At 39.2% G+C, this 12,451-nt stretch overlaps 1 protein-coding gene across 2 annotated transcripts in view; it reads right to left on the minus strand.

Moving 5' to 3' along the window:
• Positions 1-5,406, minus strand: part of snap25a (synaptosome associated protein 25a) — a 21,528-nt gene extending 16,122 nt beyond the window's left edge. Inside the window, exon 1 of one of the 2 annotated variants that reach the window (XM_047801888.1) lies at positions 5,249-5,406. The gene's annotated coding sequence lies outside the window, so the exon portion shown is untranslated. The remainder of the gene's footprint in view (positions 1-5,248) is intronic. The other variant, XM_027153642.2, reaches the window with a different exon arrangement.
• Between the last annotated feature and the right edge of the window lie 7,045 nt (positions 5,407-12,451).

Below are 12,451 nucleotides of genomic sequence, written 5' to 3' on the forward strand. Positions count from 1 at the left end.
CACATACTCGTAATAAACTCTCTCTGTCACTGCGTCTACTGTAATCTCTGTCTCTTGCTTCATAGATTTTCTGATCAACCTACTTTCGGTTAAAGTATATAAAATAACAGAAATACAAATAACAAAGTTCTAGCCATGTTACAAATACTGAATATAAAGTCCAAAATATAAAAAAATAACAAATATGAAAATAGGAATATGAACACTTTATGTAAATAGCCAAAGATCAACATACTAATATTACTAGTATTCAAATTTTCCTCGAAGCCTCGTTCTGTAATGGATCAGGCTTCAAAGAAGAACATTGAACATCGAGCTCCTGTTCTTCTCGTGCTCTTGCACACGTGTATCTCACACCACAGGTCAAAATCTGTTGAGACCGAGTTAGCTGTCACATTGATTTTTGTGTTCCTGAAAGATATTTGTATAGATTTGTCTGATTATGCCGATGGTGTTCACAAACCAAACTGGTGTCTCGTCCAACCGCAACAAATTTTTGAGAAAAAATGTGCTTCTGATGGTTTGGACCTTAACACCAGTAATCAAATGATCTGTGCATTTTATCATTGAGATGGATATTTATCATATTAATGGCAATTATTTTAAATAAAAATGAAAAAAAAAAAAATTAAATAAAACAAAAATAACTTTAAATAATGTAATAAGCAAAACAATTAAATTGTTTTAATGGTCTTTTTACTGATTTTTTTTTTTCTAATGAAAATTTATTTTTGCAGGACTTTAATCAAATTTATTTTATGCAATCATTGTTGCTTGTGTTTCATCTTTAGGATTTTGATTAATACTTTAAGGATATTATAAGTACCAGAATGGACAAGTTCTATGTTAAATAAACACTCTTAAATGTATTGCTCATTTCCACAACAGTAATTGAAGCAAAATGTGGAGGAGAGAATTCCTGATCCTGATCCATCCTTCAGCCTCAGATACAAAATGAGCAACTTCTGTCTTTCACTGTTTCACTTCTCTTCGAAGAATTGCTCCATATGCACCCGTTTGTACGTATTATTAAGATTCTTGCTATAATCATCATTTCGTATTTGCGTCTCAGAAAACCCAGTCGATGAGGATCAGGTCGTAAAGATATGTAGTGAGAAGAAGCGTAGAGCTCAGGAGCTTTTAAGCTGAAAGCTGCAGGTCTTGGCTTGTTGGAATGATACATTTTTAATGAGCAGCAAAAAACAAAAAAAAAAAAACCAAGTACAATAAACAACATACAAAACAATACGTTCACTTCGGTTCTCAGAATGATGACATCTGATGTAACAGTGACATATTGTATACTTGTGTTAGAAACACACAACAAACAGCTTTTACTGTACTTCAAGAAAACTCCGGTAGTTTCGCCATCATCCTTATTCTGGATCATTTTGCACTAACTAAAAGAATCTGAAGGACATTTTTCCAGAGGGATTGGATACGAGTGAAATGAATGTGTGCAGCCAAAGGAGGGGATTAGTGTGTGGTGTTATAATCCTTGCCGCTCAGGTTTTAGATTGGCGTCTGACCCGTGACACGGCTCAGTCAAGCGGATTTGCCGTCGCATACAAACACGAACTTATGACCTGCAGCCACCTGCTGTGAAATCAAACAGCCAGAAATGCCTGTATTTTTTCCCCCTGTATCATATGACACCTTCATCCCGATTCTCTCCACATGTAGAACTAATCATGCTTGTCTTTTATTTTCCCTGTCAATATTCTTTAACTGCTCTCTTCATCCATACATCCATCCATTCATACATCCATCCTTTCTAATCTGTCCACTCTCAAACTGCTCTGTGGAACCTCTAAGACATTAGATGATGCTTGTTACATGAAGAACAGCTTCCTTCAGTCCTGTGTGTATGACAGATTCATGTGCTTTTCCATTTAAATGTTTAAGGGGTCTTTGTGAGCATGATTATTGTTGGTCTGAAATTGTATTCATCTACACTCTGTCTGTTTTCAGATTAAACGTTCATCTCAGCAGTATCACTAAAGCGAACGGAAAAGAAGAGCTGATGAGGAGACGATTATTCAGACCCCCGTGGCTACTGTAAGTGCAGCCAGAGGATTGTACAGCAGGAGATAAGGATAAATATCAGGACAATCAAATAATTATATCACACAATAAATTAGAGGACAGGCAGATAGAAATATATATAGTTCTCTTGCTTTCTACGCTGTGTTCTGCTCTCTTTCTACTCGAAATCCGACATTACGAAAGCTTATCGTTTTTGAAACTTATCTTTTTTTTTAGCTATATTCTTTATATTAACAATATTTTCTATTCAGTATCATTTCCTTCAACATTAAACAATGTTGCTCCTACGTTAAAAGAAACATAACAGTAAATTTTTTTTCTCATTTACTTTTTTAATGTGGAGAAAGTCAAAGTCTTGGCATGCAACAAATAATGCATGCATGAAAAATGGGAAACATATCTGCTTTCTTTCTGATGGAAGAACTACAACTTCTGCCAAACTGATCATGAGATTATTATTATTATTATTATTATTATTATTATTATTATTATTATTATTATTATTATTATTATTATTATTATTATTGTTGTTGTTGTTGTTGTTGTTGTTGTTATTAAGGATTGCTCTCCACCCTTAATCATGAATGCAATAAATGATATAGAATGTCCTTCAATGTGTAACAGAGCATAGTCATGATTTATTGAATCAGCAGGTTGTGAGGTTAGAGGAAACTCAGGGGTTAAGATAATGGACAACTGTTTAGAAGGTTGTGGGTTCAAATCATCCCAGAACTGCTAAGCCTCCACTGTTGGCACCTTGAGCAAGAGCCTTAACCTTTATCTGCTCGGTTTATACAGTATAAAGGACATAAATGTAAGTGACTCTGGATAAAGGTGAGTGTTAAATGTCTGTTTTAACTCTTGATGTTATTTTGTTGTATTGATCCCACAACATAAATGATGATATACATTTCCATCACCTAGGAGGAGCCGAGCACTCTGTAACAACACAATGTAGAGTGTAGAAATCTGATAATAAAGGGATTGCTTCAGGGTCATTAAATAGCCTGATGTATTGCACCGCATGCCTGAATGCTGATATATTTGAATGCCAACAAATATTTTAAATTAAAACGCTACCAGGCAGCTGATATAAACCCCTTCACATTACTCATGCTAAACACCATGTGATCCAAAAAAAACCCCTCACGAGCCAGATATTCACTCAAATCCTTTACTACTTACTGTAGTCTGTATAAATGCAATAAATATAGTCAGGATTGTGCACCTTCTATATAATCCCTTGTCATTTTATGCTACATAGACCTTTATGTGACTAGGTCTATAATTATGCTTTCAAAAAGATCAGAATTTAAGATAAATATTGTAATTTTAATATATTTTTTATTTGATATATGCTCACATTTTGCATGATGACAGTGAAATATCGGATTGCATGAAAAGCAGTCACTGTATCAGAGAAAACACTCGTCCATGTTGATCAACAAATGGTTCCATCTTAACGACGTCGCGTTTATGTCATGAAAAGCAGCGACATGGTGTGAATATTGGTGCAGATTGGTGTACGTGGTCGGCGTCGTGAGTCACCATTTCAGTGAGACGAGCAGAAGCAGAAGCAGCGCTGCAGTCCAACAGCCGCATTAAACAGTCATGCCCTGATCAAGCCCACCTGTCCCTTACAAAAAGCACAAACACAATGTAGGCCTACACAATAGATGCCTTTCCATTGAGGGTGTCTGGGGGGGGGGGGGGGGGTCTTTTATCAATATTTGAGGTCACTGTGAAGAGCTCTCGAGATTTTCCACCCTCTCTCTCAGAAAGCACAGCATGAAGATGATATTTTCCTCTCTCTCTCTCTCTCTCTCTCTCTCTCTCTCTCTCTCTCTCTCTCTCTCTCTCTCTCTCTCTCTCTCTCTCCCCTGCGTCACGAGTGTGCAATGACTAATCACTACCAGGACGATGGCTAAAACAAAAAAATGGCTTAAGTATAAACACTAAAAAAACAACAACATTAACAACCAGAGTAACACCCTGCAGATAAAAACGAAAGATGAACTAAAGCACAAAATAGCCAGGCGCGTGACAGAGACAGATCTGCATGCAGCAACCCCAAATGCCTGCTCTTGTTTAATAAGCTCTTGTTTAATGTTGATTATGGCTTTTACCCAGGGCCAAAAAAATGAAGTTAAAAAATACTGCGTTAGAACGTGAACACCAGCAATCCCGCAGATGCGCCGTCAGTGCGGGTCTCTCCCCAATACACCCCCCCGCCCCCGCAAACCAGGCCCCGCCCATCACCCACCGACCATCACTGACAAGATACGGACGGTAATTAGTGCCCCCGTCACGTAAATACACACGACTTGACCGTTTCTACCTTTCTATCACTCGTTATTGTGCGTAATAATAACAGAAGACAACAAACCAGCGATGCTTAATAACACCTCTCTCTCTCTCTCTCTCTCTCTCTCTCTCTCTCTCTCTCTCTCTCTCTCTCTCTCTCTCTCTCTCTCTCTCATGTTATGTCGCAGTTTATCACGCCATCTGACGCCAGTATCCCCAATTTTCCGTGATCTAAGTATATATGTATTTATTTTCCACGTCACGCCTGTTTGTCAGTATCATTCTTCTCCTTTCCTGTAGATGTCTTAGCAATATTTTGGCTAAAACCAAATGCACATGCGGTGCGTAAAAGCCCCGCAGTAAGGCGTGTGTATAAATACGACGTATTGAAGAAGAGATCAGAAAAACACGACGTCTGTCGAGAGAGAATATAATATATAGTCAAACCGAATTCGAAAGGAAAAGTCTAGAAGAATACAGAAAAGCAAGGCAAAAAAAAACAAACAAAAAAAACAAATCCCCAGCGTACATCGTTTCCTTTCGACGTTAGAATCTATAATGTGTAATCTATAATCTAGCTAAATATAATTTAGACTCAGAAATGGGATTAAACAGTCGGGATTGAGAGCGCTGTCGCTGTCCCAGGTGCTGAAGCGCAGAATCCGCCCACATCGTGCGCACCGGCCCGCGGCATCTATATAATCATCTCATATCCAGCTTTCTAATCACAACACCAACACTAACCACATCTACACACGAGCTCAGTGCTCTGAGCGAAAACACTGTCAATCTGCAATCTTTCTTTGGTTGATCTTTTCAATCTATAGCATTTAAACTTTTTCTTTTTAAAAACATATAAAGAAATCTGTTTACAGTCCTAAAAAGAACACATCCCTACCTGATGATGTGCGCTATTCAGCAGCTGACCGCTTTGAAGCCTGCTCCTGCTGGTACTGCGTGGCTTTACTGCAGCTTCTTCTTCAATGGAGACTCTCTGCCCGCGCCAAACATGGCCGCCGCTTTGACGTCAGCGCCTTTTAATAGTAGTCTGGTGCGGGGGGGAAGAGGAGGCCAACAACCGAAATCGGTGCTTGCACACGCTACAGAGACAGCAAAACACGTGAATGAATGATTTTTTTGAACCGTCAATCATTTTGAACCGAAAGGTTTATAAGAGCAAGTAAGCTTAGGGATGTAGTTAGTGCTGTTGTTCAGATGCTATGGTGTCATGGCACTATGGTGTGGCCTGAGAAACAAAATAGGGTTATTATTTGTTTGTTTGTTTGTTTGTTTGTTTGTTTGTTTGTTTTGTAATTAACAGATGCATTAATAATAATAATAATAATAATAATAATAATAATAATAATAATAATAATAATAATAATAATATAAAAAGAAACAGACTGCCGAGTGTTTCTGATATTTTCCAAAATATCTGTTCAAGCTCAGCATGTCTCACGGTATTCCCTGCTTTATTTACGCTGCTTGCCAGCAGGCTCTCTAATTATTGCTTTAGTTCAAGGTTTGTGCATTGTTATGTAAGAGGCAGGGTTTCTATGGTAGGACGAAGCTGAAAAATAAGTTGTTATAGGTCGACCTTAGAAATGTCCATGTTCTTTAATATTAACCTGACTTGACTTCCTGCAGTGACCAATGCTCAAAAGAAGCATAAATGGAGTGAATCCACAGTTTGTATCCAGCGTATTATTTTCCCATACTCTCTCTCTCTCTCTCTCGCTCTCTCTCTCTCTCTCTCTCTCTCTCTCTCTCTCTCTCTCTCTCTCTCTCTCTCTCTCTCTCTCTCTCACTCTTAAGTTCACCCACTGGAAGGATCTTTCCATTCAGTTCTTCCCACTGAGCTTCATCGGTCATCTTTGCATCTCTGAAATATAATTTACACCAGAGTGAATGTTCAGCTTTAGCTTCTGACAGCTCCTTCTTTTGGAAATAATACAAATGCAGAAGGATGCAAACACTTTAATAGCTTGCAAACAGCAGCAATGACTTGCAAAATTTGATTTAGGTCAGAAGTTCCTTCTCTCACACAGACGCAGTAACGCTGATCAGATGATCAGATGCACATTAGCAGGATTTCTTTATTGCACCTTATACAGAGACCAAATAATACCAAAAAGCCCTAAAGCTATATTACATTGTAATATTATCCGTATAAGTTTATCCCAAAAAAATTATGATCTTATATGATGCAGAAATAATCCTCTGTGTGAATCTTTGATCAGATTTTCAATATTGTTTCTGTATTCAATGCTGAATCAGAGACAGCTACTTCAAATGAAGATTTTTATATTACGCATTATTGACTTGTTGATCGGTGACCTGTGACCCTGGTTCTTGCTAATTAAATGGCCGAGATAAAGAGAAAGAGAGAGGTATGTTAGGAGGAGGTATTAGTGAGATAGTGTACAGGCATGAGTGGGAGATGAGATGAGATGGGGAGAAATAGAGAGAAAGAGAGAGAGATTAAGTAGGAGGTACAGAGTGGGAGGTGTGCATGCCAGAGAGAAAGGACTGGATGGAGGAGGAGAGCTGTTGAAAAGCAGTAAAGGGAGGGAGCGTGTATGGTGTTTCTGCGAAAGGACTCTACTCATGACTCAGCAGTCTCCCCCAATAAACACGTCTGTACCCTGCTGCTCCACAGAAACAGGCCACAGAGATGACTCAAGGGAATGTGTACATTGCCATATCACTGTCGTATCACTGTCATATCACTGGACTGATTACTGAACTTATTTGTTATTAGAGATATTTAACTGGGTTTCATACATTTCGTTTGTCACTTCTGGTTCATAGTTTTATCAAAAAAATACAAACTCTCCAAAGGGACAGAAAAAAATACAGATTACTGATTTATATAATATTTTGTCATGTTTTCTGCAAAAGTGTGATATTTATATTTATACAACAGAGTGGTAGCATTCTCCAATCTGATTGGTCAGAAAGCTGGGACTGTAGCTCCTGCTGTAACGTGAACAACAGATTTGTATTAATGCGCTTGCTTTAATACCTCATTGTTTCTATAGTAACAGCTCATACACAAGGAATTGTTCGATGGACACTCGTTATAATCTAAGAGTAAAAATTGTATAACAACAAAAAATGTACAATTGTTGATGTTTTTTTTTTTTTTTGTCAGGAGACTCTTAATATGTATTATATATACAGTACAGACCAAAAGTTTGGACACACCTTCCAAAAGTTTGGACACACCCCATTTTCAACAGGACAATGACCCCAAACACACCTCCAGGCTGTGTAAGGGCTATTTGACCATGAAGGAGAGTGATGGGGTGCTGCACCAGATGACCTGGCCTCCACAGTCACCGGACCTGAACCCGATCGAGACGGTTTGGGGTGAGCTGGACCTCAGAGTGAAGGCAAAAGGGCCAACAAGTGCTAATCATCTCTGGGAACTCCTTCAAGACTGTCGGAAGACCATTTCAGGTGACGACCTCTTGAAGCTCATCAAGAGAATGCCAAGAGTGTAAAAGCAAAGCAGTAATCAGAGCAAAAGGTGGCTACTTTGAAGAACCTAGAATATGACGTATTTTCAGTCGTTTCACACTTTTTTGTTACGTACGTATATAATTCCACACATGTTCATTCAGCGTTTTGATGCCTTCAGTGTGAATCTACAATTTTCATAGTCATGAAAATAAAGAAAACTCTTTGAATGAGAAGTAGGGGTGTCCAAACTTATATATATATATATAATCTATGGCAGGAAAGACGAGATTACACTTCCTGGTTTGTATAGAAAATGTAGATTATTTACAATATATTTCAAGTAACTAATAGTTGTCAATGATAAATTAAAGTTGTTTTTTTTTATTTTATGCATATAATGCAGAATCCATGTGTAGTGATGTACAAAATCCCTCCTGTATGATAATGTGTACCTTGAATCACCTACTTACACACTATTCTGCTCCTTTGTGTAGTATAAATAGTGTGAGTCATGTCTTTCAACTCCCAGAAGAAGAAGTGCTCAAAGATGCATCTCAGTACACAAAGTGTGGAATGTCGACGCTTCATGCACTTTGCCTACGTAGAGGAAGAGGGGCGGGGCTTAGTGTAAATGCGTAGTGTGTACAGTAGTATGTCCTTTGGGACAGAGCCCAGGTGTTGTCATCCAGATGATGACTGATTAAATATTACAGCATTGCAGTTGTAGTTAAAGAGAAGTCAGGAAATTGCTCTCAGCATGTCTGCACATCTGCAGGCCGTGTCCTTGATGATATGTTTTTATTCTGGTTAGTGTTTGGTTCAAGCGTTGAAAGAACACCGATGTACGTCTGCAGGTCTGGATTAATCCTGTATAGACTTTTCACCACTGAAATGGTTGATCTGTAGCATACCAAAGATCTGCAGGATCGTTGCCATGTGAATCAGCGCTAAACTACATTACCCATCAGCCCCAGCAAGACACATGACCGTGTCACATGTCCCTGATTAGACACACCTGTTTTACGTTACTCCTCATAAACACTCATCTGCTTTCTGTGTGTTTCGTTCTCAAGCTTTTTTATTTTTTTTGTTATCATGTGTGTGTCGTCTGTGTGCTTTTTTGTCTGCCGTCCTTGTTTCGGCTGTTTAGGTTTCTGGCTCTTGTTTTCAAGGTATTGGCAGATTTGTTTTTATTCTTTTTACAGTATTTAACCTGCATCTGTTCAGACAGATCATTAATAGTAATATCTGTAACTTGCAATCTAATTTCTGGGCTAAAATTGTTTACAGAAAAAGCAGAAGCACGTATCTAGCATGACTGAGTGTTCTAGCCGGGAACTAGCGTTGATATCAACTTGGGTTAAACAGATTTGTAATTAAAACATGAAATAAGGAGATCTGAAGTCCATGATCCTTACACCAATACAACATTTATCTGACTGTATATTACAATCACACCCCCAGTGTCACCCATATGAGGATGAGGTCTCCCTTGAGTCCGGTTCCTCTCAAGGTTTCTTCCTTTACCGATTTAAGGCAGTTTTTCCTTGCCACTGCTGCCTGAGTCACCTCAGACGTGCTCATAGGGGAATAAATACATACAGACTGTGAACTATATACTGTATATCTAATAATAATCTTGAATTTTTATTCTGTTAATTCTTTTTCTTTTATTATTCCTTATTTCTTTAATTATTCCTTATGTTTACCTTCTGCTCTATGTTTATGTTCTGTAAAGCTGCTTTGAGACAATGTCTATTGTAAAAAGCGCTATACAAATAAACTTGAATTGAATTGAATTGAATCAACACTATCAGAAGGGTGAGATCTCCCTTTTCTGACTAACCTCCAGAGGAGTCGCTGACTGTAGAGGGTTAAAAATTTGTCAATGTTTAGTAATCTACAGTAGCAGTAAAACAGATTCCTGTTCCTGTGGTGCAGAGACATGTCCGAGAGCTGTGTGGTAAAGTAGGAGAAGGGATAGGAGTGTTCTAGAGTGTATGTGTGGTTGTGTTCCCACACTGGAATCACCTCAACCCTGAGGGATAAAGCATCTGCTGAATATGAATGAATCATTGAAGGGGTTTTTTGTACAGAATATTTTGTACAGATGCTCAGAGAAGTTCGTGTCAGATCGTCACGACATTGATAATGAACGGGACGACGCAGATGAATATACGACATGCAGGAGTTGAGGCAGAGGTTGAGTAGAAAACAGATTGTTTGGTAGAACTCTGTATCTGCTCCATTTCTCACGTCACCTGAGGGCCTGGTTGTAAAAGCAGAATTCCAGGTGACAGCCTGATATTTGTCCTCAGAGAAACTCTGAGAAATTGAACTTTTAAAGTAATAAGTGCTTCGTGTGCAATCAAGTGTATGTCGGTATGGTAGGTCTTTGTGTGTGTGTGTGTGTGTGTGTGTGTGTGTGTGTGTGTGTGTGTGTGTGTGTGTGTGTGCACGTGCAATGGTCCATAATGCAATGTCCTTTCTGGCCAACTCACAGGAAGCCAATGAAATGTCCATTTCTCCTCCAGTGGTTCATTTCTTCTTCTTTTGCATGAGTATTTATTTGTGCATTTGTGTGTGTGTGTGTGTGTGTGTGTGTGTGTGTGTGTGTGTGTGTGTGTGTGTGTATACTAAGTAATTATTTCATGTGAGTGTGTGTGTACTAAGTAATTATTTCATGTGATGTGTTCTCTGAGCAGATGTACTACAACTCTTAACCCATTAGGATTTGCTAAATAAAAATATCACTGAGATATCACACTCACAGGAAAACATTTTGCACCAGAGTCTGCGGTAGAGGGGAAGGGAGGGGCTGTGGAGTTGTGGGTGAGATTGCCATTTGGAAAATAGATGGAGAGCTGGATGAGTGGATTGTGTCACCAAAACCATCAATCCTCCTACACACAGCTACTGCGCTTTTTTTTTGTCTTTTATTCTCCTGTTGTGGAGGTCATTGTTTCGGTTGATGACTCAAGCCTTCAGCTGCTATTCAGTAAAGTGAAATTTTCAGGCAGGAAAAAAAATAGAGAGAGAGAGAGAGAGAGAGAGAGAGAGAGAGAGAGAGAGAGAGAGAGGGGGAGGGAGGTGTGGATGTACGTTTGTGGGACAATACCACAGATGGAGCACCTGATTATCCCTATGCACCTTCACCTGTGTGTTGCCATGGAAACACAGGGCTCCTCTCCAGTACGTCTGCGTCACCTGCAGCCCGATTTGTCGTCCTTCTACTTTTGCTAGATCCTTGGGTCTTTGTAGAGGAAGAAAACAACCATGCACTTGCCTGTGCATGTAAAAAAAAAAAAAAGAGAGAGAGAGAGAGACAGTGCGTGGGAACTACACTGTGCGTGTGTGTGCGCACACACACACACACACACACACACACACACAACATACATATTCCAACTCTTTGACTCTTTGACATATTCCAACTCTTTCTTGCTGAAGTGACTGGCAAAAAGAATCTGTCCTTATGGATTTCCTCAAGGTGTGTGTGTGTGTGTGTGTGTGTGTGTGTGTGTGTGTGTGTGTGTGTTGGCCTTAAGATAGAATGGTACATGACTCCACTGCAGTGAATCCACTGTCACTTCGGTGGATCGATGGAAAGACTGCACCTCTGTACTGTTGCTTCTGCCCTGGCAGTTCTGATTTACTGTCCACAAGCTCCAGCACGTAGCTCCACACACTAATGTTTCACAACCGACTGCAACGCGATCGCTTTAAGCTATAACACGTAACAAAGTCGTCGCTTTGTCTCCTGCTATTACGTCTACAGCACATATGATTATAATGGGGTTACTTATCTACAGATCAATAGTGCTGCACATAGAGGAGCATGAAGATCCTGATGCTTTATGAGCCCAGAATAAGACCAAAACAAGATAATGGCATCATGTATCATGGTGCTGTAGCATGTAGCATGTAGCATTTACACTGAGCTGATACTGAGACTTTATTAAAAGATCGACACTTCATTATTCTGCACTGCCAGAGCTGAACATCAGAATAGGACATGGTAAAATACAAGCACCGTTTATCTAGTCCTGTTTGTCTACTCAATCCCTACGCACTATTTTTACTTTGCTCAATGCCCTCCTCCAACTGTACAGTACTTATGTAATTTTTTTGGAAAATATAATTCATTCATCTTTACAGCTCTTCACTCCCATAGAGTTTACCGCTCTCCTGTTTCGGCGCACTGTTCCGACTCTAGGAAGTAGGAGGAAAACAGCAGAGGAGGGAGGCGACGGTTCGGAGTGAGCTTGCCAAGTGCAGACGCTGTGCAGCACCAGGCGAAGAAAGATGGCCAGCAGCAGGGAACTCTAAAGGCATCCATCTGCCCAAAACTCCAGAAATTGCACACACATTCAAGTAAACACTGGTCTTTTCAGAACAGTTAGATATGACCGGAGTGTTTATTAGATGAATTCTTGAATTCTGTTTAAAGATGATGGAGGTTGTCTTATCATGCGTGATTGTTGTGTAATCATTTTTAGGTAACACTATTTTCTACAGGTGCCTTGTATAATTATTCATCCACTTTTTTTTCCCACATTAAAAAAAGGCCAGAACCAAAGAGAGAACAACCCACAAAACACCAGTATATAAATAATTAAAGATTTCATAGAATATT

This window comes from Tachysurus fulvidraco, chromosome 16, assembly GCF_022655615.1.
Source record: "Tachysurus fulvidraco isolate hzauxx_2018 chromosome 16, HZAU_PFXX_2.0, whole genome shotgun sequence".
NCBI classification, from domain to species: domain Eukaryota; kingdom Metazoa; phylum Chordata; class Actinopteri; order Siluriformes; family Bagridae; genus Tachysurus; species Tachysurus fulvidraco.